We start from the raw sequence: 22071 nt of genomic DNA, 5'->3' as shown, positions 1-22071 counted from the left end.
GTGCGGTGATTGTGTTGGTTTTCGTAGCGGTAGGAGCTCAGGGTGCTTGTGTTGGTTTTCATAGAGGGAGAAGTTCAGCAATGCCGAGGGAAAGGCCACGGATGGGCAGCCGACGAGGGGGAACCAGAGGCAGGGCCCTCCCGCAGCAGCATGATTACAATTCGCCCTCCTCCTCCATCGAAGTAACGTCGCTGCCTCAGAGATTCCATGGCAGCAATGAGGAGGAGGGTGGACATGATGGCAGAAGCCCAAATTCTGAAGAAGGACAGATGGAGCTCCCAATGCTTAGGTATCGGCTCCCCTGCCCTCAAGTTAATTCTACACTGGTTGTTTCTATAATGATTGAGCCTGGCGTTACACAGAACATGGAGGCAGAGCCTTTGCCGGATGGGAAGCGCTCCAGCAGAGAGGATTCACCTATTGCGTGCCTTCCGGTTGAGGTTGGAACTGGTTGGTTGGACCCTGGACGTGAACTTGGACCGGATCTAGCACGCCCAGCTTCAAATTGCGACCCGGCTACCGGCCCTTCAACGCTTGCTGGTTCAACGCTTGCTGGTCCAAGCAGGCCAGCACAAGAAGGCAGCCCTGACGCGGTCATCCAGCTCTCAGACTCCGAGGATTCTCTCCGTTTCGGGTGCCGAATTGAAGAGGCACCCCAGACCACTGATGATGAATGAACTCGCTCCCGGTAATCTCTGCTATTTTTCTTGGGATTTCAATGTATAACTCTGCCAAGCGGCGGCTCTATCTCTGTCAATGTGTCGGCTGTAATGGTTCAGGTGTCGGATGTAATTGTTCATGTGTCGGATGTAATGGTCCAGGTGTTTGTTTGTCTTTGTCCGGGTCAGTCCATGGCCCTGGAGTCTATTCAGTTATCATCTGTTATGTAAATGTGTCGGCAGTGGTCAAGCAACAAATTCCAATTTTGAATCTTCTCAATTTTGGAACTGAAAGCAGGGCAAGGCAAGGGCTGATAGGCAAAACTTCTTAGCCTTGCCCAATGTACTCTATTTTGTATCTCTGTTTTGTATGATAATAGAATTAGTCGCATTCAGAAAAAAAAAAAAAAAAAAAAAAAAAAAGACCACCACTAAAAGCTGGACCGGAGATGTAGCCCTGGAGAATAGGGTGAACTCCTTATTAATTTTTGTGTTCTTGCATTTGCTTACTTTGTTTCTCTTATTGTTTTCCATTTTCCAGTGTCTATTCATTTTGCAATTTGATCGATCTATTTCCTAAAATAGCATAGACACACACCAGCACGAGTCTGTAATACCTTCATTCAATAATTATTTAACTGAGATCACTCAAGAGTGATTTTCAGATCAAGATGTATTAGAGCTCTAGGGTATTAAGGTTAGACAAAATTGTGTTGGTTTAGATGTTGAATGCTAACTAGATCAAAGCTCAAATTAGGAGAAGGAGAGTTGGTAAAAACTAATCCTGAAATTCGGAGAGTCTATCCTCGGAAGACAATGTCAGAGGAAGGTTCTATGGGGTCAGACCCTCAATTCATAAATAGTTTCCTAGCCATAAATTCCATGGTAGAAGAAATGTATAGGGACTTTAGAAAACACAAGGATGAAGATTCATCAAGCTCTAAACAAGACAAAGGAGAAGATGAGTCTCACTTCCATGACCACTCAAAAGGAAAAGGGAAAGAGGAAAGCTTTCTCACACCTCCTAACAGCCCTGAACATAAAAAGAAAGCATCTTTGATCAAACTAGATGTTAAATTTGACTTACCCATATATGATGGAGAGTTGAATGTAGAAAAGCTGGACAATTAGATTAGAAAAATTGATGTTTATTTCAGAGTGTAGAATATCGATTCAGACAAGAGGAAGATTTAGCTAGCAAGCCTACGCCTTGGAGGCACTGCCTTGGTTTGGTGGGAAGGCAGAACCCAAGCTGATATGAAAAGACATGGTAAGACTATCTCTGCCTAGAGTGAATTTGTTTCTGCAATAAAAAATCAATTCTATCCATTGGCCTACATGCAACAAGCCATGATGAGTTGGCAAACTCTTCGACAGTTGAAAGGGCAAAGTGTGCAAGGGTACACTTAAGAATTTAGAAAGAGTTGATTCTAGGAATATCATTAGACTCACCTGAGACTCTATTGAAGTACATTGGTGGTCTACACAGCTACATGAGGCACACTATCCTCATGTTTAATCCCACTAGTATAGATGAGGTATCTGTACAAGCTACTCATCTAGAAGTTAGAGGAAAGAGTGGAAGTCCAGAAGTTGGGGGATCATCCCAACCCACTGTAAGCAAGAATAAGGAGAAAAGAAAGCAAAAATGGAAAGAAAGGAAGGCTAACACTGCACAGAAAAGCAAGGCTTCATGCACTCACTGTAAAAAGGATGGGCATGATGATGAGCATTGTTGGATTCTGCATCCAGAGCTGAGACCTAAGAAGTTCGAGGGCAAGAAGAAGAAGACTGCTGCAGCTATTCAGAAAGATTTGGGGTCAGACTCAGGAGGTGAAACAACCATTGCAGCCACAGGTATAAGAGGTAAGAATTCTAAAGCATCTACTAGTAATTCTGCACAATCTATTATTGATGAAGAAAATGAGAGAAAGAGACATGAGCTTTTCCATATTCGAGTTATTTCCAAACATCAAAAGATTGATACTTTGTTTGATGGTGGCTCAAGTAAATTTAATTTCTGAAGCAATTGTAAAGAAGTTGGGATTAGCAGCTACACCTCACAAGAAACCATACCCATTAGGATGGTTAAATGATAAAGCACAACTACAAGTGACTAGATAGTGCAAACTCAAGTTTTCTTTTGGGTCAGCATTTGTAGATGAGGTTGAGTTAGACATAATTCCTTTGGATATATGTGGAATTGTTTTAGGAATTCCTTACTTGTATGACAGAAAAGCTATTTTCTATAGAGCTGAGAACAAGTATCTACTTGTTAAATATGAAATCGAATACTTTTTAAGATCTCATAAGCTCAAGAATAATTATACTCTAATAAACTCAGGGCAGATGAAAAGAATGATAAATTCATGCAAACAATTCTTACTGATGGTTGTAAAGGAAAAGAAACCTGATAAAATGAATGTATTTGAGGGCTGTAATGCTAAACAGTAAGCTGATTTAGAAAGGGTTGTTTCAGAGTATGATATCTTGTTTCAAGAACCTAAAGGTCTACCACCCAAAAAGGAAATAGTGCATGATATTATTTTGCAGCAAGATGCTCCATTGCCTAACATTGGAATGTACAGGTTGTCCGCTTTAGAGAATGCTGAAATCAAGAAGCAGGTGTAGGAGTTGCTCAAGAAAAGGTTCATCAGACCTAGCACATCACCATGTGGGTCACTAATCGTTTTGGTGAGAAAGAAAGATGGCTCGTGGAGAATGTGCATTCATTACTGAGCATTGAATAAGATAACATTCAAAAATTGTTATCCCCTTCCTCGCATAGATGATCTTTTAGATAAATTGAAGGAAGCTGTTTATTTCTCCAAGCTAGACTTGCACAGTGGATACCGTCAAGTCACAGTTGGAGAACAAGATGCATGGAAGACTGCTTTCAAAACAAATCAGGGATTGTATGAGTGGCTGGTTATGCCTTTTGGCTTAACTAATGGTCTTGCTACTTTCATGAGATTAATGAATGATGTACTCAGACCTTTTCTTGATGATTTTGTTATTGTGTATCTAGATGACATTCTGATTTTTAGCAAAATGTGGGAAGAACACTTAAAGCATGTTAAGCAGACACTAGATGTTTTGAAAAGAGAAAGACTTCATGTTAAACTCTCAAAATGTGAACTTGGCAAAACATCTCTGAATTATTTGGGTCATATAGTAGGGGGTGGTGAATTGAAGATAGATCCCTCTAAGGTGGTAGTCATTGTAAACTAGCCTAAACCCAAATTTGCTACAGAAGTTAGAAGCTTCTTAGGAGCAGCACAGTATTGGAGAAAGTTCATTTCTAACTTTTCCTCAATTGCAGCTCCCTTACATGCTTTAACAGGATTGAACAAGGTGTTTCAGTGGGGAGGCAAACAGTAGAAAGCCTTCGACACCTTGAAAGAAAAGATTAGTACTGCACCTGTACTAGCACTGCCTGATCTCCAAAGACCATTTGACATCCAAACAGATGCCAATGACTATGCCATGGGAGCAGTGTTAACACAGCACGGTAAACCCATATGTTATCATCCTAAGACATTTAATTATGCAGTAGTTAACTATCCTACATATGATAAATAATTGTATGCATTAGTATAGAGTGTGAAAAAGTGGAAACATTACTTAATGGGCAAAGAGACAGTAATACATATTGATCATCAACCACTTCAATATCTACACTCCCAAACTAAGTTGCAGCAATCAAGACACTATAGATGGATGGGTTTTCTACAACAGTTTCATTTAGTCATCAGATATAAAAAGGGCATACACAATAAAGTTGCAGACATGTTATCTAGACCCATTATAAATGCATCTACTATACTTAAGCATAATTTTGTGCTACATGGAAGCTACATTGAACAATATGCTCAAGATATAGACTTTAAAGATGTATATGCAACTTTAAGTCAAGGAAAACGAGTAGAAGAATTGGATTATTATGTAAAGGACCGACTCTTATACCATTGTGGGAAGTTATGTATTCCAAAAACTGAAAGAGTAAAGATAATTCAAGAAGCACACACTTCTCTAATATCAGGTCACTTTGGGGTAAGTAAAATAGTTGCACAGCTGCAAAGATTTTGTTATTGGCCAAAAATGAATGAGACAGTTTCTAGATATGTAAGAGGGTGTACTATGTGTGCTAAAAGCAAGCCCATCAATAGAAAACTAGGCTTGTACACTCCATTACCAGTTCCTTCTCACCCTTGGGAATGTGTTTCCATGGATTTTGTTGGAGGACTACCTAAATCTAGGAAAGGTCATGATTATCTGTGTGTTGTTATGAATAGGTTTAGCAAAATGTTTATTTTGATACCTTGTAATAAACAGATTACAGCTGAACAAACTACAAAATTGTTCTTTGAACATGTATGGGTTCATTTTGGACTACCCACTTCCATTGTATCTGATCGAGACATCTGATTTGTGGGGAAGTTTTGGTCAAGTTTGTGGGAACTGATGGACACCAAACTGAAGAAAAGCATAGATTTTCATCCACAAACACATGGCCAACCAGAAGTAGTTAACAGGATAATGATCCAGTTACACAAAGGATATTACAGCAAACATCCTAAACTTTGGTATGAACATTTGTGTTATGTGCAACATGCTTACAACAGAGCAAAACATTCTTCTACATAGAGATCTCCTTTTGAGACCTGTTTTGGTTTCACACCAAGGTCTCCTTTGGATTTTGTCTTTGGTAAAGACACCACAGTTGAGGGACAGAGTGATGTGGACAGGGCAACTAGGTTCACTAAACAAATCCAAGAGATCCACCAGGTAGTATAGGAACAGCTGGAAAAGAACCAAGCCAAATACAAGGCAAGGCATGAAAAGCATCGGATGGAGCATAGTTTCCAAGTTGGTGACCAAGTCTAGTTGTATATCAGCAAGGACAACATGCAAGGTGAAGGTAAGAAGCTAAAGCCTATCAGTTATGGACCTTTCCAGATACTTGAGAAAATTGGTGAGAATGCTTTTCGCCTTGATCTACCAGCTTACATGCAGTCTTAGAGTCTGGTTTGGAAGTCTGCGCATCAGTGTGCTCGGCACTGGTGAGAACCTAAAGTGGCTGAACCAATAGGAAAGTCTGAGAGTTTGTCTGTAATCTCTGAGGCAGAGTCTGTCTATTGCCAGGTAGCCTCCGGTGACACTTGTTCCTTGGGAACGGTATAAAGTCCGGTAAACGCGTAGACAGTCAATCTCTGTAAGGAGATTTCTCCTATGTAATATCTGCATCCATATAATAAAAATCCCAGTTCAAAATTCCGCAATCTTGCTGTGTTCAATTACTTTCATTAAAGGTCCTGTAAGAGATGGTATCAGAACCAAGTATTGTTTGAGTTGATATTTTGCTGTGAGATATTGTTTGAGTGAAAAACTTTTCTTGAGTCCTGAATAGCGTTCGAGCTCGTTGTTGCCGGTGTTGGCGTTGGAGAGCGTTGAAGACGTTGGACGAGAATTTGCCGCAATTTCTCCTTTAGAAGAAGACCGCAATTCTTCTCATCATTTTCTGCAAGGCTTTTGATCGGGTATTTATCTATTCTAAAATGGATGCTCCTAGACATTCTTCAACTGAATCTTCTGACTCTATTTTTGGATCTAAGCACTTTAGAACTATGAAAGATGAAGAAAAATCAAAATCTGCATTAGAAGGGCTATGTAGATCTGAGTCCACTTCTGGTAATTCTGCTATCATAGAACAAGAAGAAACAGATCCCTCTGTTAATTGGAAACTTCCACCAGTGTCTCCGCATGATGTATACAGAAATTTATCCTCTTTTAATTTCCGTGCCCTTAGTCAGATCAAAATCAAAGAAAAATCCATCAAAGCAGATTTAACTTTGAATGCTATGTTAACTATATCTCTCCTGGAAGCCAAACATATCAAATCCGCTCTCAAAGCTGGTTACAAGTATGTCCATCTGAGGATGGTGAGGATAGGACTGAATGCATTACATAGAAAAGGACAAAAAGCTTATGTGTTCTCAGCCCTATTTGATAATCGATGGACCACATTCACCCAGGCCATGATAGGTGGCATTGAAACAAGCCTTGCTGAAGGCCCTGTTCAGTATGATGTTTTTCCAGATTTCTCTGTTGCACTCAACGACCCAAATGTCCTGCAATGCCTAACCTTAGGTATCCAGACTGCCGGGTATCAAAACTTCAAAGCAAAATCAAAAAATTTGGCCATTTTTTATATTACCTATGTTAGATTTTATAATACAACAATCCCTGTTGTTTTGCATACCCCTGATAAAGATGAAGGCCGAGTCACTCTTATCCAGTATGATTCATCTTGTAATCCAGTAGCACCAGTCTATGTCTCCATAAATGACTTATGTCCGCCTGATGATTGGGTAACTAATTGGGGAAAACCCACGAAGAAACCTGTTGCTGCTGCACAATCAATAATAACAGAGATAGATGGAAAGGTTACCACAAGATTTCCCAGAGTCAACACATTTCACAATGAAGGAACCTCTATTTCTGTCTCTGCAATTCCTACTACAATCAGTCAATTACATCCTGGGCAGTCTCCTGCACCCCCACAGTTTGTAATAGACCAAGCAGTGTATGATTCTATCAGAAGAATGTTTTCACAGCCAAGCTCATCTCAGCCTTTTAGCTCAGTCTGTGACCATCCACACTGCTCCAAGACCTTCTGTCAATTTTCTTCAGAACCACCAACTCCACATGGGGAGTCATCAGACTGTCATAGGATAAACATGATCAGATTCACTCCTTCATCTGACTCATCTGAAGAAAATTACAAAAAGGTTATATTTTTTAATCCACAAGAAGAACTACTTGTACATACTATATCCAGTTCTTCTACCTATGGTTTAGGTTATGTTGATTCTTCACCTATTCCTGAATACAGAAGAAATCCCATTGATAAGATTCCTAGACATGTAGAAATTCCTTCTGATTCAGAGATAATTGCCTTTCTAAAGATTTTTAAAGGAATTAGTCCATATGATCCTGATGATCAATGGAAAAAGAAAATGTTCAATTGGGATATGTTTACTAATGAAAAAGAACATTTGTATTTTGAAGAAGTAATGCTTCTTCCAAAGAATGATCGTCCTGCCTTCAACAGACAGAATGTTGAAAATTGGAAAGAATGGATGAAGGTAGAAAATCAATGGATATCATTCTATGAATGGTATTATCCTTCTGCAAATATAATATAACAATCCTTGATGAAACAATTCAGGAACCAGGCTAAATAGAAAAAAATCAAGGATCCAGAAAAATTTGTAGAAGAAAAGTTGAAAGAGAATCCAGTAGTAATTCCTCCTCGTTTGAAAGCACATGTTTTTCAGCCAAAAATTTAGAGCATGCTAAATAAGCCAAACATTCCCAGATCTCTGATTGCTGTTCAAATTGAAGGAGAAAAACTACTAAGAAAAATTTGCTCTCAATTCCAAGTAAACATGATGCTGACTGGGACCCCAAATAAGCACAAGTGGGAACTCCTTGATGGAAATCTTTTAGAAACAGACACAGAGTTTCCCCCTTGGAAAAATTTTGTGATTAGAAGCCAAGATGGGAAGTTGTATAAATTACTTCCATCCCATGTTGATGATCCTAGTTTAGTAGCAAGAGATGTTGTTGCTGCTACAAATTGGACAAATTTAGCTCTATCCAGTCTGGAGAAATTTGTCAGTTCTAAGTTTGAAAATATTGAAACTGCCAATTCTGAAATGAAGATCATGCTTGAAAGCATCTTGAGAAAACAAGATTATAATACAGTCTTCTTGAACAACAGTGTTAATACTTTGGCAGAAAATGATAAGGCTCTTGCTAAGAGTCTTGACATATTATCTTTACAAACAGGGCAGATAGATAAAAAAACCCATGATGCTACCAATGCTCATGGAAAGGAAATTGTAAAGATCAGTAATTCCCTAGATATTGTAAAGAAACAAGTCTGGGAAGTCACTCAAGGGATAGAATCTTTGAAGAAGAAGCCTAAGGTTGAAACCTACAAATCTGCAACTATATTTTCAGAACCTAAGACTTCTATCCCATATTCTATTACTCCTTCTGTAGAAAGCCTTATTAGAACACCCAACTCTATAACTTTTCCACCACCCACATCTTCTCATCCATATTCTCTGTTTGCAAATCCCAGTTTCTTTAGTCCACATCCTGTCATAAAACATTCCAAAGAAACTAGTGGATCTAGCAAACCAAAATCTTCTAATATGATGACTGAAGATTCCTATACTAGAGAAGAAGAAGAAAGTTTTGATACAAGTTTTCACAAAACAGAAACATCCTTTGGTGATATGACTCTTCACAAAATAGAAGCAGAACCACAGATTGAAGAGCTTGAAACCTGTATCAATAACTTATCTTTGACAGATCAAGAATAGGATCAACCTGATAATGAAAATCAAGTCAATGCTACATCATCCAGGTCAAGATGGGAAACTACTTGGAATCCTGCTCCTGATAGAAGAGATCTTATGAAATCTGAATACCATAAGGATTGGTCTGCAAATGCTACTTACTCATGGAATATTGATAATTGCACAGAGGCTGAAATCATGTCTGTTTCACATTCCATGCTTGTATGCTATAGGACTTATCTTGCAGATGACATAGGACCTATCAATGCTACAAGAAGAATAATCGGAGGATTTGAAGGAACATTGGATTCTTGGCTAAAAGCTGAGACAGTAAAAGATCCCCATCTCCTTGCAGGTTGGGAACAAGCAGTTGTTGAAAAAATTGGAGTTCATCTAGTTTGTCCTGTTGTTCCAGGATTGGATTGTGCAATGTACCTCGGGACACCATTTTTTCATAATTTTAGCATGCATGGAGAAAAATTTGATGCAAAAACCCAGAGGTATGGATATTTTATTAATTTTGATAATAAAGAAGTCTTTTTCCCATTTATCAATTCTAATTCTCCAATGAGGATTAAGAGAGTTGAAAGAATGGAAAATCTTTTGGCAAAGATGGAAGTGAAAAGGGAAGTATTGAAAACAGAAGAACATCTAGATAACAGAAAGTATGCTTCTGAGATAGAAAATCTCACTTCCCAGTTCAAAGAATGTTGTTCAGATGATCCAAATGCCTTTTGGCATATTAAGAAACAAGAGGTAGAACTTCCTCTCAAGAAATACTTCAGTGGAAAATTAAGAAGGTCTAAAGCAGTGGCAATGAATGAAGAACAGATGAAACTCCGCAGAGAAGAAATTAAAGATCTTTTGAAGAAAGGGCTTATCAGGAAGAGTAAGAGCCCCATAGCATGTTTTGCATTTTATGTTAATAAACATGCTGAAATAGACAGAGGAAAACCAAGGTTGGTTGTAAATTATAAACCTCTGAATAATATTCTAGATTATGATGCATATCCTTTGCCAAAACCATCCTCCATACTCGCCCAGATATCAAGATCCAAGATATTCTCTAAATTTGATCTCAAATCTGGTTTTTGGCAAGTAGGGATCAAGGAAGAAGACAAATGGAAGACTGCATTCTCTGTACCTGAGGAGCATTATGAGTGGAATATCATGCCATTCGGTTTGATCAATGCTCCTTCAGCATTTCAGAGAATAATGGATGAAACTTTTGAAGGAATGGAAGAATTCCTGAAAAAATATATTGATGATTTATTGATTCATTCTGAGAATATTGCTGACCATGTTAAACATTTGAAAATCTTTCTTCGCAGGGTCAAAGAAATGGGTATAGTATTATCAGAATCCAAGATGAAACTATTCCGGCCAATGATAGACTTTTTGGGTTACAATATACAGTACGGATCCTATACTGTAATGCAAAGAAATTTAAATTTTGTTGATCACTTCCCTGATGAAATCAAGGATAAAACTCAACTGCAAAAGTTTTTTGGGAAGTCTGAATTACATTTCTAAATTTCTGAAGCATTGTGCACAAGAAAGGAAATTATTAAACAAAAGGATTCAAAAGGATCCAATTCCATGGAATGATGATTGCACACAAGCAGTCAAGGCAATAAAAGAAAAAGTCAGAAATATTCAGCCACTCTCCCCTATCAGAGAAGAATGGGACAAAATCATTATGACAGATGCCATTTATGAAGGATGGGGAGCAGTTTTATGTCAGAAGAATCCCAGCAGCAAAAGAGAGATTGAAATCTGCTAATATGCATCTGGATTATGGGCAAAAAATCAATTGAATTGGTCAAGTTTGAAGAAAGAACTCAGAGCAGTTTGTTTAGGAATAGAAAAATTCAGGGATTTTGTTATCTACACCAAATTTACTGTTAAGACAGACTTCCAGGCAATGAAATTTGCAATTCATAAATGTGATTTTGAGGATGCTGCTATGGTCAGGTGGATCATGTAGTTAAGCCAGTACAATTTTGATGTTGAATTTGTTAAAGGTGATAAGAACAATTTTGCAGAAATGCTGAGTAGAGAATTTCTGTCAGAACATTCAATTTTAAGTCTACATTGCAATTATATCAGGAGAAGGGAGAGTACTGTTGAAATAGAAACACCAAATGGATGGGTAAGTTATATGCTTGAAACTCCAATACTTATCCATGATGTAGATTGGTACCCAATCAAAGAAATTAGACATCGAGAAGATATTCCTTATCTATGGACAGAAACAATGCAAGATGAAATGAATCAAGAAGCAGTGGATGCTCTGGAATATTTGGAATACATTGACAGCATACACTATACTCTTGAGAGAGATGATGAGGATGATGATCGGATGACGAGCTGCCACATCACACTGAGAAGGTTTGATAACCCTCTTCACAGAGAAAATTATGACCCTGACATGCAAAAAGAATGTTTCTATACAGCTATGAATCTCCAAAATTGCTCAGCCAATTTATTTTATTCTATACAGTCCTCATTTTTATTTGAAGGTATGTCAGCAGAAGCCTTGGAACAAGAAGATCCAACACCAGAATGGTTCATTGAGTGGTGGCAGATATATGGCCTTTCAGCTCTAATCATCAAGCCGTATACACTCCATATGCTTAAAATCCCTGGTTTCAGTGAACCATTTTCCTATATGAATGGAATTGTATACAAAGATGTTGAAAATGTTGCCGACATCAGTGATCTATCTTTTCTGCAAGCAATCCAATGCTGTGGTTATATCAGATGGTTTGTCACAAACCAGTACAAGGCAAGGATGATATCCCATAGTACTAATTATGAAAATTTCCACCATCAGGTTGATATCACATCAAATCCTTTCCAACCCATCAACTTTTTGGAACCACCCAACCAAAATATTTCACAAATGTGGGAATCAGAGAAAGAAATAAGAGTGCAATACTTTAATAATTCTCTGATCGAAAGATTCAGATATCAGCATTATACACATCCTCAGATAGAATACTATACTATGGATTGAGTGACGTCTTTCTGGCCGACTATGGTGCCGGACGAGCTTTCGTGGATTCCCTCGCTCTGGAATCTCCACTTTGTACAAACCTTTAAGATTTGCAAATCTCATATTTATGTCATTTTAGTCTTTCGAGGGTTCACTTATGAATTTCCTCTGTGTAAATAGTCTGTTGGTACTAAGATTCGGTCCCCACATGCCTCAGGCTCTCTGATAAAGAATAGGGATGAGATAACATAGGACGATATTTTCCTATGCCTGAATCTTGCTTTCAGCGATCTACTCAGATCTGTCTGAGTACTTGTGTTTTTGAGTCATCAGTCTGTACATAGCGCACTCATGAATGTTTGTTCCCTTCCAGCTTATAAATAAGAGCTAGCTGCGAAGTAAGACTCATTCGGGTCGAGAGAGTTTAGAGTCAAAAACTTTTCCTGCTCTGCATCTGCGGACATTTGTGTCTGATCTGCTTGCATCACGAAGAGTTTGATAAGTCTTAGAGTCTGGTTTGGAAGCCTGCGCATCAGTGTGCTCGGCACTGGTGAGAACCTAAAGTGGCTGAACCAATAGGAAAGTCTGAGAGTTTGTCTGTAATCTCTGAGGCAGAGTCTGTCTATTGCCAGGTAGCCTCCGGTGACACTTGTTCCTTGGGAACGGTATAAAGTCCGGTAAACGCGTAGACAGTCAATCTCTGTAAGGAGATTTCTCCTATGTAATATCTGCATCCATATAATAAAAACCCCAGTTCAAAATTCCGCAATCTTGCTATGTTCAATTACTTTCATTAAAGGTCCTGTATCTCTTACAGGATCTCTTACAGGACCTTTAATGAAAGTAATTGAACACAACAAGATTGCGGAATTTTGAACTGGGATTTTTATTATATGGATGCAGATATTACATAGGAGAAATCTCCTTACAGAGATTGACTGTCTACGCGTTTACCGGAATTTATACCGTTCCCAAGGAACAAGTGTCACTGGAGGCTACCTGGCAATATACAGACTTTGCCTCAGAGATTACAGACAAACTCTCAGACTTTCCTATTGGTTCAGCCACTTTAGGTTCTCACCAGTGCCGAGCACACTGATGCGCAGGCTTCCAAACCAGACTCTAAGACTTATCAAACTCTTCGTGATGCAAGCAGATCAGACACAAATGTCCGCAGATGCAGAGCAAGAAAAGTTTTTGACTCTAAACTCTCTCGACCTGAATTAGTCTTACTTCGCAGCTAGCTCTTATTTATAAGCTGGAAGGGAACAAACATTCATGAGTGCGCTATGTACAGACTGATGACTCAAAAACACAAGTACTCAGACAGATCTGAGTAGATCGCTGAAAGCAAGATTCGGGCATAGGACAATATCATCCTATGTTATCTCGTCCCTACTCTTTATCAGAGAGCCCGAGGCATGTGGGGACCGAATCTTAGTACCAACAGACTATTTACACAGAGGAAATTCATAAGTGAACCCTCGAAAGACTAAAATGACATAAATATGAGATTTTCAAATCTTAAAGGTTTGTACAAAGTGGATTCCAGAGCGAGGGAATCCACGAAAGCTCGTCCGACACCATAGTCGGCCAGAAAGACGTCACTCAATCCATAGTATAGTATTCTATCTGAGGATGTGTATAATGCTGATATCTGAATCTTTCGATCAGAGAATTATTAAAGTATTGCACTCTTATTTCTTTCTCTGATTCCCACATTTGTGAAATATTTTGGTTGGGTGGTTCCAAAAAGTTGATGGGTTGGAAAGGATTTGATGTGATATCAACCTGATGGTGGAAATCTTCATAATTAGTACTATGGGATATCATCCTTGCCTTGTACTGGTTTGTGACAAACCATCTGATATGACCACAGCGTCGGATTGCTTGCAGAAAAGATAGATCACTGATGTCGGCAACATTTTCAACATCTTTGTATACAATTCCATTCATATGGGAAAATGGTTCACTGAAACCAGGGATTTTAAGCATATGGAGTGTATACGGCTTGATGATTAGAGCTGAAAGGCCATATATCTGCCACCACTCAATGAACCATTCTGGTGTTGGATCTTCTTGTTCCAAGGCTTTTGCTGACATACCTTCAAATAAAAATGAGGACTGTATATAATAAAATAAATTGGCTGAGCAATTTTGGAGATTCATAGCTGTATAGAAACATTCTTTTTTCCTGTCAGGGTCATAATTTTCTCTGTGAAGAGGGTTATCAAACCTTCTCAGTGTGATGTGGCAGCTCGTCATCCGATCATCATCCTCATCATCTCTCTCAAGAGTATAGTGTATGCTATCAATGTATTCCAAACATTCCAGAGCATCCACTGCTTCTTGATTCATTTCATCTTGCATTGTTTCTGTCCATAGATAAGGAATATCTTCTCGATGTCTAATTTCTTTGATTGGGTACCAATCTACATCATGGATAAGTATTGGAGTTTCAAGCATATAACTTACCCATCCATTTGGTGTTTCTATTTCAACAGTACTCTCCCTTCTCCTGATATAATTGCAATGTAGACTTAAAATTGAATGTTCTGACAGAAATTCTCTACTCAGCATATCTGCAAAATTGTTCTTATCACCTTTAACAAATTCAACATCAAAATTGTATTGGCTTAACTGCATGATCCACCTGACCATAGCAGCATCCTCAAAATCACATTTATGAATTGCAAATTTCAATGCCTGGCAGTCTGTCTTAACAGTAAATTTGGTGTAGATAACAAAATCCCTGAATTTTTCTATTCCTAAACAAACTGCTCTGAGTTCTTTCTTCAAACTTGACCAATTCAATTGATTTTTTGCCCATAATCCAGATGCATATTGGCAGATTTCAATCTCTCTTTTGCTGTTGGGATTCTTCTGACATAAAACTGCTCCCCATCCTTCATAACTGGCATCTGTCATAATGATTTTCTCCCATTCTTCTCTGATAGGGGAGAGTGGCTGAATATTTCTGACTTTTTCTTTTATTGCCTTGACTGCTTGTGTGTAATCATTATTCCATGGAATTGGATCCTTTTGAAGCCTTTTGTTTAATAATTTCCTTTCTTGTGCACAATGCTTCAGAAATTTAGAAATGTAATTCAGACTTCCCAAAAACCTTTGCAGTTGAGTTTTATCCTTGATTTCATCAGGGAAGTGATCAACAAAATTTAAACTTCTTTGGATTACAGTATAGGATCCGTACTGTATATTGTAACCCAAAACGTCTATCATTGGTCGGAATAGTTTCATCTTGGATTCTGATAATACTATACCCATTTCTTTGACCCTGCGAAGAAAGATTTTCAAATGTTTAACATGGTCAGCAATATTATCAGAATGAATCAATAAATCATCAATATATTTTTTCAGGAATTCTTCCATTCCTTCAAAAGTTTCATCCATTATTCTCTGAAATGCTGAAGGAGCATTGATCAAACCGAATGGCATGATATTCCACTCATAATGCCCCTCAGGTACAGAGAATGCAGTCTTCCATTTGTCTTCTTCCTTGATCCCTACTTGCCAAAAACCAGATTTGAGATCAAATTTAGAGAATATCTTGGATCTTGATATCTGGGCGAGTATGGAGGATGGTTTTGGCAAAGGATATGCATCATAATCCGGAATATTATTCAGAGTTTTATAATTTACAACCAACCTTGGTTTTCCTCTGGCTATTTCAGCATGTTTATTAACATAAAATGCAAAACATGCTATGGGCTCTTACTCTTCCTGATAAGCCCTTTCTTCAAAAGATCTTTAATTTCTTCTCTGCAGAGTTTCATCTGTTCTTCATTCATTGCCACTGCTTTAGACCTTCTTAATTTTCCACTGAAGTCTTTCTTGAGAGGAAGTTCTACCTCTTGTTTCTTAATATGCCAAAAGGCATTTGGATCATCTGAACAACATTCTTTGAACTGGGAAGTGAGCTTTGCTATCTCAGAAGCATACTTTCCGTTATCTAGATGTTCTTCTGTTTTTAATACTTCCCTATTCACTTCCATCTTTGCCAAAAGATTTTCCATTCTTTCAACTCTCTTAATCCTCATTGGAGAATTAGAATTGATAAATGGGAAAAAGACTTCTTTATTATCAAAATTAATAAAATATCCATACCTCTTGGTTTTTGCATCAAATTTTGCTCCATGCATGCTAAAATTCTGAAAAAATGGTGTCCCGAGGTACATTGCACAATCCAATCCTGGAACAACAGGACAAACTAGATGAACTCCAATTTTTTCTGTAAGCAGAACATCAATTTCTGCTTAATGCTTTGTAGGGATATCACCACTTGCAGTGATTACCCTTGGACATGTTGTTGGTCTTCTATGATGCATGCCAACCACTGTATCACTTACAATATTTAGCCTGGAACCAGTATCCATAAGAATTTTCCAAAACTCATACTGGTGTCCAATCTTTACCTTCATTTTGACACAATACATGACATCTCTATTCATGCTATTGCATCCAAAATCTGTTCTTGCTACCTCTTCTTCTTCTTTGTTATACTGCTGTTGAACTGGCCCTGTATGATAGGTCCAGTTTTCTGTCTTCCCTGAAATAGGATCTTGTGATGAAGAAGCAAAAGGAGCTTGTGCATTTAACATCTTTAGGCTTAACTCATTGTGCCTTTCAACACACAATTTTCTATTTTCTTTGATTGTTTTTCTTAATTCTTTTATTGCCTGATGTACTGCAGGTAAGGTCTGTGGCAAGTCTTCTCCAAAATATTCATTCTTAAACTGTCTGGTTAAGGCTTCAACAGAGAAAAGAGTAGCAGAAGGCACATACCCTTTATTTGGAGAATTCTTTGAAGTAGAGGGTGCTTTCTTCAAATGTTCTGTCAGCAAAGATCTGTACATTTCTTTCATTTGCGGATCTGTAGCAGCCATCATTTGTGCAAAAATATTCTTACTGATTTCATCATAATCAGTCTTCATCATCCTGACTGCATTGCATGTACAAATATCAGGATCATCACAATCACAGTATTTACATTCTGTACAATGGGGATCATTACAGAATTCTTCATCAGATGATTCATCTGAATCAACAAAATTAAATTCATTTTCAGATTCTGAATCAGAAGATACCAATTCATCACAGCTACTAGGAAGATAGAATGAATTTATCTTTCCTTTCTTATTTCTATACTGGACTTTCTTTTTAGAAGAGTCTTTCTTTTTATTTGGACAATTTGGAGCTGTGTGACCCTTTTTGTTACAGTTGTAACAAATTATTTCTCTATCCTTAGAAAACATCTTTGTATGCTTGTAAGGTTTTGCTTTGTAATGTTTTCTCTTTGGCTTATCTTGGGAGATCTGGGAATTTTTCTTGAAATGTCTTTTTCTCCTCTTATGCCCCTCAGAATTGCCAGCTTTACCAAGATGCCATTGTTTGCAAAGCTGTTGATATCCATGTGGCTTTTTAGGATTTGTGGCAGCTCTTGCAATCTTCATTTGTGAACATAATTCAACAATGATTGCTTTTACTGCTTGTCTGATTATGCCAAATTTATAGTCCCCAATCTTTCCTGGTAATTTATTGACAATGGCTGAAGAGACCCATTGGGGAAGAGATGCAACAAAAATTTCCTTCCATTTTGGCTCAAGAATGAGATCTGGAGTCAGAGTATGCAATCTGTGAAGGAATTCATTAAAGTATTCATCAAAGTGTTGCATATTATGCAATTTCATGGCCAACAAAGTAATGGTTGTAATATCATTGGTTATCTGGGGGAAACCATTGAAATTAACAGTAATAGCATAAAGAAGTTTTCCAATCATATTGTTTACAGGCAAACTAGTGACAGGATCTATGTGAGTAGATCCATCTCCATTTTCGACAACTGCTTGTTCCCAACCTGCAAGGAGATGGGGATATTTTACTGTCTTAGCTTTTAGCCAAGAATCCAATGTTCCTTCAAATCCTCTGATTATTCTTGTTGTAGCATTGATAGGTCCTATGTCATTTGCAAGATAAGTCCAATAGCATACAAGCATGGAATGTAAAACAGACATGATTTCAGCCTCTGTGCAATTATCAATATTCCATGAGTAAGTAGCATTTGCAGACCAATCCTTATGGTATTCAGATTTCATAAGATCTCTTCTAACAGGAGTAGGATTCCAAGTAGTTTCCCATCTTGACCTGGATGATGTAGCATTGACTTGATTTTCATTATCAGGTTGATCCTGTTCTTGATCTGTCAAAGATAAGTTATTGATATAGGTTTCAAGCTCTTCAATCTGTGGTTCTGCTTCTATTTTGTGAAGAGTCATATCACCAAAGGATGTTTCTGTTTTGTGAAAACTTGTATCAAAACTTTCTTCTTCTTCTCTAGTATAGGAATCTTCAGTCATCAGATTAGAAGATTCTGGTTTGCTAGATCCACTAGTTTCTTTGGAATGTTTTATGACAGGATGTGGACTAAAGAAACTGGGATTTGCAAACAGAGAATATGGATGAGAAGAAGTGGGTGGTGGAAAAGTTATAGAGTTGGGTGTTCTAATAAGGCTTTCCACAGAAGGAGTAATAGAATATGGGACAGAAGTCTTAGGTTCTGAAAATATAGTTGCAGATTTGTAGGTTTCAACCTTAGGCTTCTTCTTCAAAGATTCTATCCCTTGAGTGACTTCCCAGACTTGTTTCTTTACAATATCTAGGGAATTACTGATCTTTACAATTTCCTTTCCATGAGCATTGGTAGCATCATGGGTTTTTTTATCTATCTGCCCTGTTTGTAAAGATAATCTGTCAAGACTCTTAGCAAGAGCCTTATCATTTTCTGCCAAAGTATTAACACTGTTGTTCAAGCAGACTGTATTATAATCTTGTTTTCTCAAGATGCTTTCAAGCATGATCTTCATTTCAGAATTGGCAGTTTCAATATTTTCAAACTTAGAACTGACAAATTTCTCCAGACTGGATAGAGCTAAATTTGTCCAATTTGTAGCAGCAACAGCATCTCTTGCTACTAAACTAGGATCATCAACATGGGATGGAAGTAATTTATACAACTTCCCATCTTGGCTTCTAATCACAAAATTTTTCCAAGGGGGAAACTCTGTGTCTGTTTCTAAAAGATTTCCATCAAGGAGTTCCCACTTGTGCTTATTTGGGGTCCCAGTCCGCATCATGTTTACTTGGAATTGAGAACAAATTTTTCTTAGTAGTTTTTCTCCTTCAATTTGAACAACAATCAGAGATCTGGGAATGTTTGGCTTATTTAGCATGCTCTGAATTTTTGGCTGAAAAACATGTGCTTTCAAAGGAGGAGGAATTACTACTGGATTCTCTTTCAACTTTTCTTCTACAAATTTTTCTGGATCCTTGATTTTTTTCTGTTTAGCCTGGTTCCTGAATTGTTTCATCAAGGATTGTTCTATTATATTTGCAGAAGGATAATACCATTCATAGAATGATATCCATTGATTTTCTGCCTTCATCCATTCTTTCCAATTTTCAACATTCTGTCTGTTGAAGGCAGGACGATCATTCTTTGGAAGAAGCATTACTTCTTCAAAATACAAATGTTCTTTTTCATTAGTAAACATATCCCAATTGAACATTTTCTTTTTCCATTGATCATCAGGATCATATGGACTAATTCCTTTAAAAATCTTTAGAAAGGCAATTATCTCTGAATCAGAAGGAATTTCTACATGTCTAGGAATCTTATCAATGGGATTTCTTTTGTTTTCAGGAATAGGTGAAGAATCAACATAACCTAAACCATAGGTAGAAGAACTAGATACAGTATGTACAAGTAGTTCTTCTTGTGGATTAAAAAATATAACCTTTTTGTAATTTTCTTTAGATGAGTCAGATGAAGGAGTGAATCTGATCATGTTTATCCTATGACGGTCTGATGACTCCCCATGTGGAGTTGGTGGTTCTGAAGAAAATTGACAGAAGGTCTTGGAGCAGTGTGGATGGTCACAGACTGAGCTAAAAGGCTGAGATGAGCTTGGCTGTGAAAACATTCTTCTGATAGAATCATACACTGCTTGGTCTATTACAAACTGTGGGGGTGCAGGAGACTACCCAGGATGTAATTGACTGATTGTAGTAGGAATTGCAGAGACAGAAATAGAGGTTCCTTCATTGTGAAATGTGTTAACTCTGGGAAATCTTGTGGTAACCTTTCCATCTATCTCTGTTATTATTGACTGTGCAGCAGCAACAGGTTTCTTCGTGGGTTTTCCCCAATTAGTTACCCAATCATCAGGCGGACATAAGTCATTTCTGGAGACATAGACTGGTGCTACTGGATTACAAGATGAATCATACTGGATAAGAGTGACTCGGCCTTCATCTTTATCAGGGGTATGCAAAACAGCAGGGATTGTTGTATTATAAAATCTAACATAGGTAATATAAAAAATGGCCAAATTTTTTGATTTTGCTTTGAAGTTATGATACCCGACAGTCTGGATACCTAAGGTTAGGCATTGCAGGACATTTGGGTCATTGAGTGCAACAGAGAAATCTGGAAAAACATCATACTGAACAGGGCCTTCAGCAAGGCTTGTTTCAATGCCACCTATCATGGCCTGGGTGAATGTGGTCCATCGATTATCAAATAGGGCTGAGAACACATAAGCTTTTTGTCCTTTTCTATGTAATGCATTCAGTCCTATCCTCACCATCCCCAGATGGACATACTGGTAACCAGCTTTGAGAGCGGATTTGATATGTTTGGCTTCCAGGAGAGATATAGTTAACATAGCATTCAAAGTTAAATCTGCTTTGATGGATTTTTCTTTGATTTTGATCTGACTAAGGGCACGAAAATTAAAAGAGGATAAATTTCTGTATACATCATGCGGAGACACTGGTGGAAGTTTCCAATTAACAGAGGGATCTGTTTCTTCTTGTTCTATGATAGCAGAATTACCAGAAGTGGATTCAAATCTACATAGCCCTTCTAATGCAGATTTTGATTTTTCTTCATCTTTCATAGTTCTAAAGTGCTTAGATCCAAAAATAGAGTCAGAAGATTCAGCTGAAGAATGTCTAGGAGCATCCATTTTAGAATAGATAAATACCCGATCAAAAGCCTTGCAGAAAATGATGAGAAGAATTGTGGTCTTCTTCTGAAGGAGAAATTGCGGCAAATTCTCGTCCAACGTCTTCAACACTCTCCAACGCCAACACCGGCAACAACGAGCTCGAACGCTATTCAGGACTCAAGCGAATTTTTTCACTCAAACAATATCTCACAGCAAAATATCAACTGAAACAATACTTGGCTCTGATACCATCTCTTACAGGATCTCTTACAGGACCTTTAATGAAAGTAATTGAACACAGCAAGATTGCGGAATTTTGAACTGGGATTTTTATTATATGGATGCAGATATTACATAGGAGAAATCTCCTTACAAAGATTGACTGTCTACGCGTTTACCTACTTAGTCGTAAATGCAGATTGCTTGAGATTGTTTGAACCTTCACTAATTGAGGATCCCGAAGAGCAGAGTCAATTACCTTCTATTGATGACCTGCTACCTGAATATATTAATGAATTGCAGGAAGACATAGTTCTGGACAGGAAGGTGAGGACGACGTGTAGAGGAGATGTTGAGTACATCAAAATTGGGCTCAGGGGTTCAAAGCCAAATAGTGCAAAGTGGATAGAGATTGGACAAGTGGGACAATTGTACCCTCGCTTAGTCGATGCTTGAAAACCAACTTTTGGTGGTCCAAAAGCTTTTTCAGTGGGAAGGTCGTGATCCGAATTGGATCCATGAAGATTATCAAAGTGCCATGACTGTATTAAAATAGGACAAACTTTAAATTTATGAACACAGACCGATCAGGAAGACCTCTGGACAGTGGCAGTTTGCAGCCAGCAAGGAACGATGAGGACCTTGGTCAAAGCATGCTGACTGAGACCCATGGAGACTACGCGGGAGACAAAACTGGCAGTTAGGAAGCCCGGATCGGGAAACGGAGGTCATTTCTGATGTGTGATTAGCACGCGCTCGCTGGGCAAAACCCCTCGAGAAGGAAAAGCCCTGAGCAC

This window comes from Pinus tabuliformis, chromosome 1_1, assembly GCF_031772625.1.
Source record: "Pinus tabuliformis cultivar Carrire ecotype Pingquan chromosome 1_1, CPIR1, whole genome shotgun sequence".
Lineage (NCBI taxonomy): Eukaryota > Viridiplantae > Streptophyta > Pinopsida > Pinales > Pinaceae > Pinus > Pinus tabuliformis.
This window is presented reverse-complemented; position numbering follows the sequence as displayed.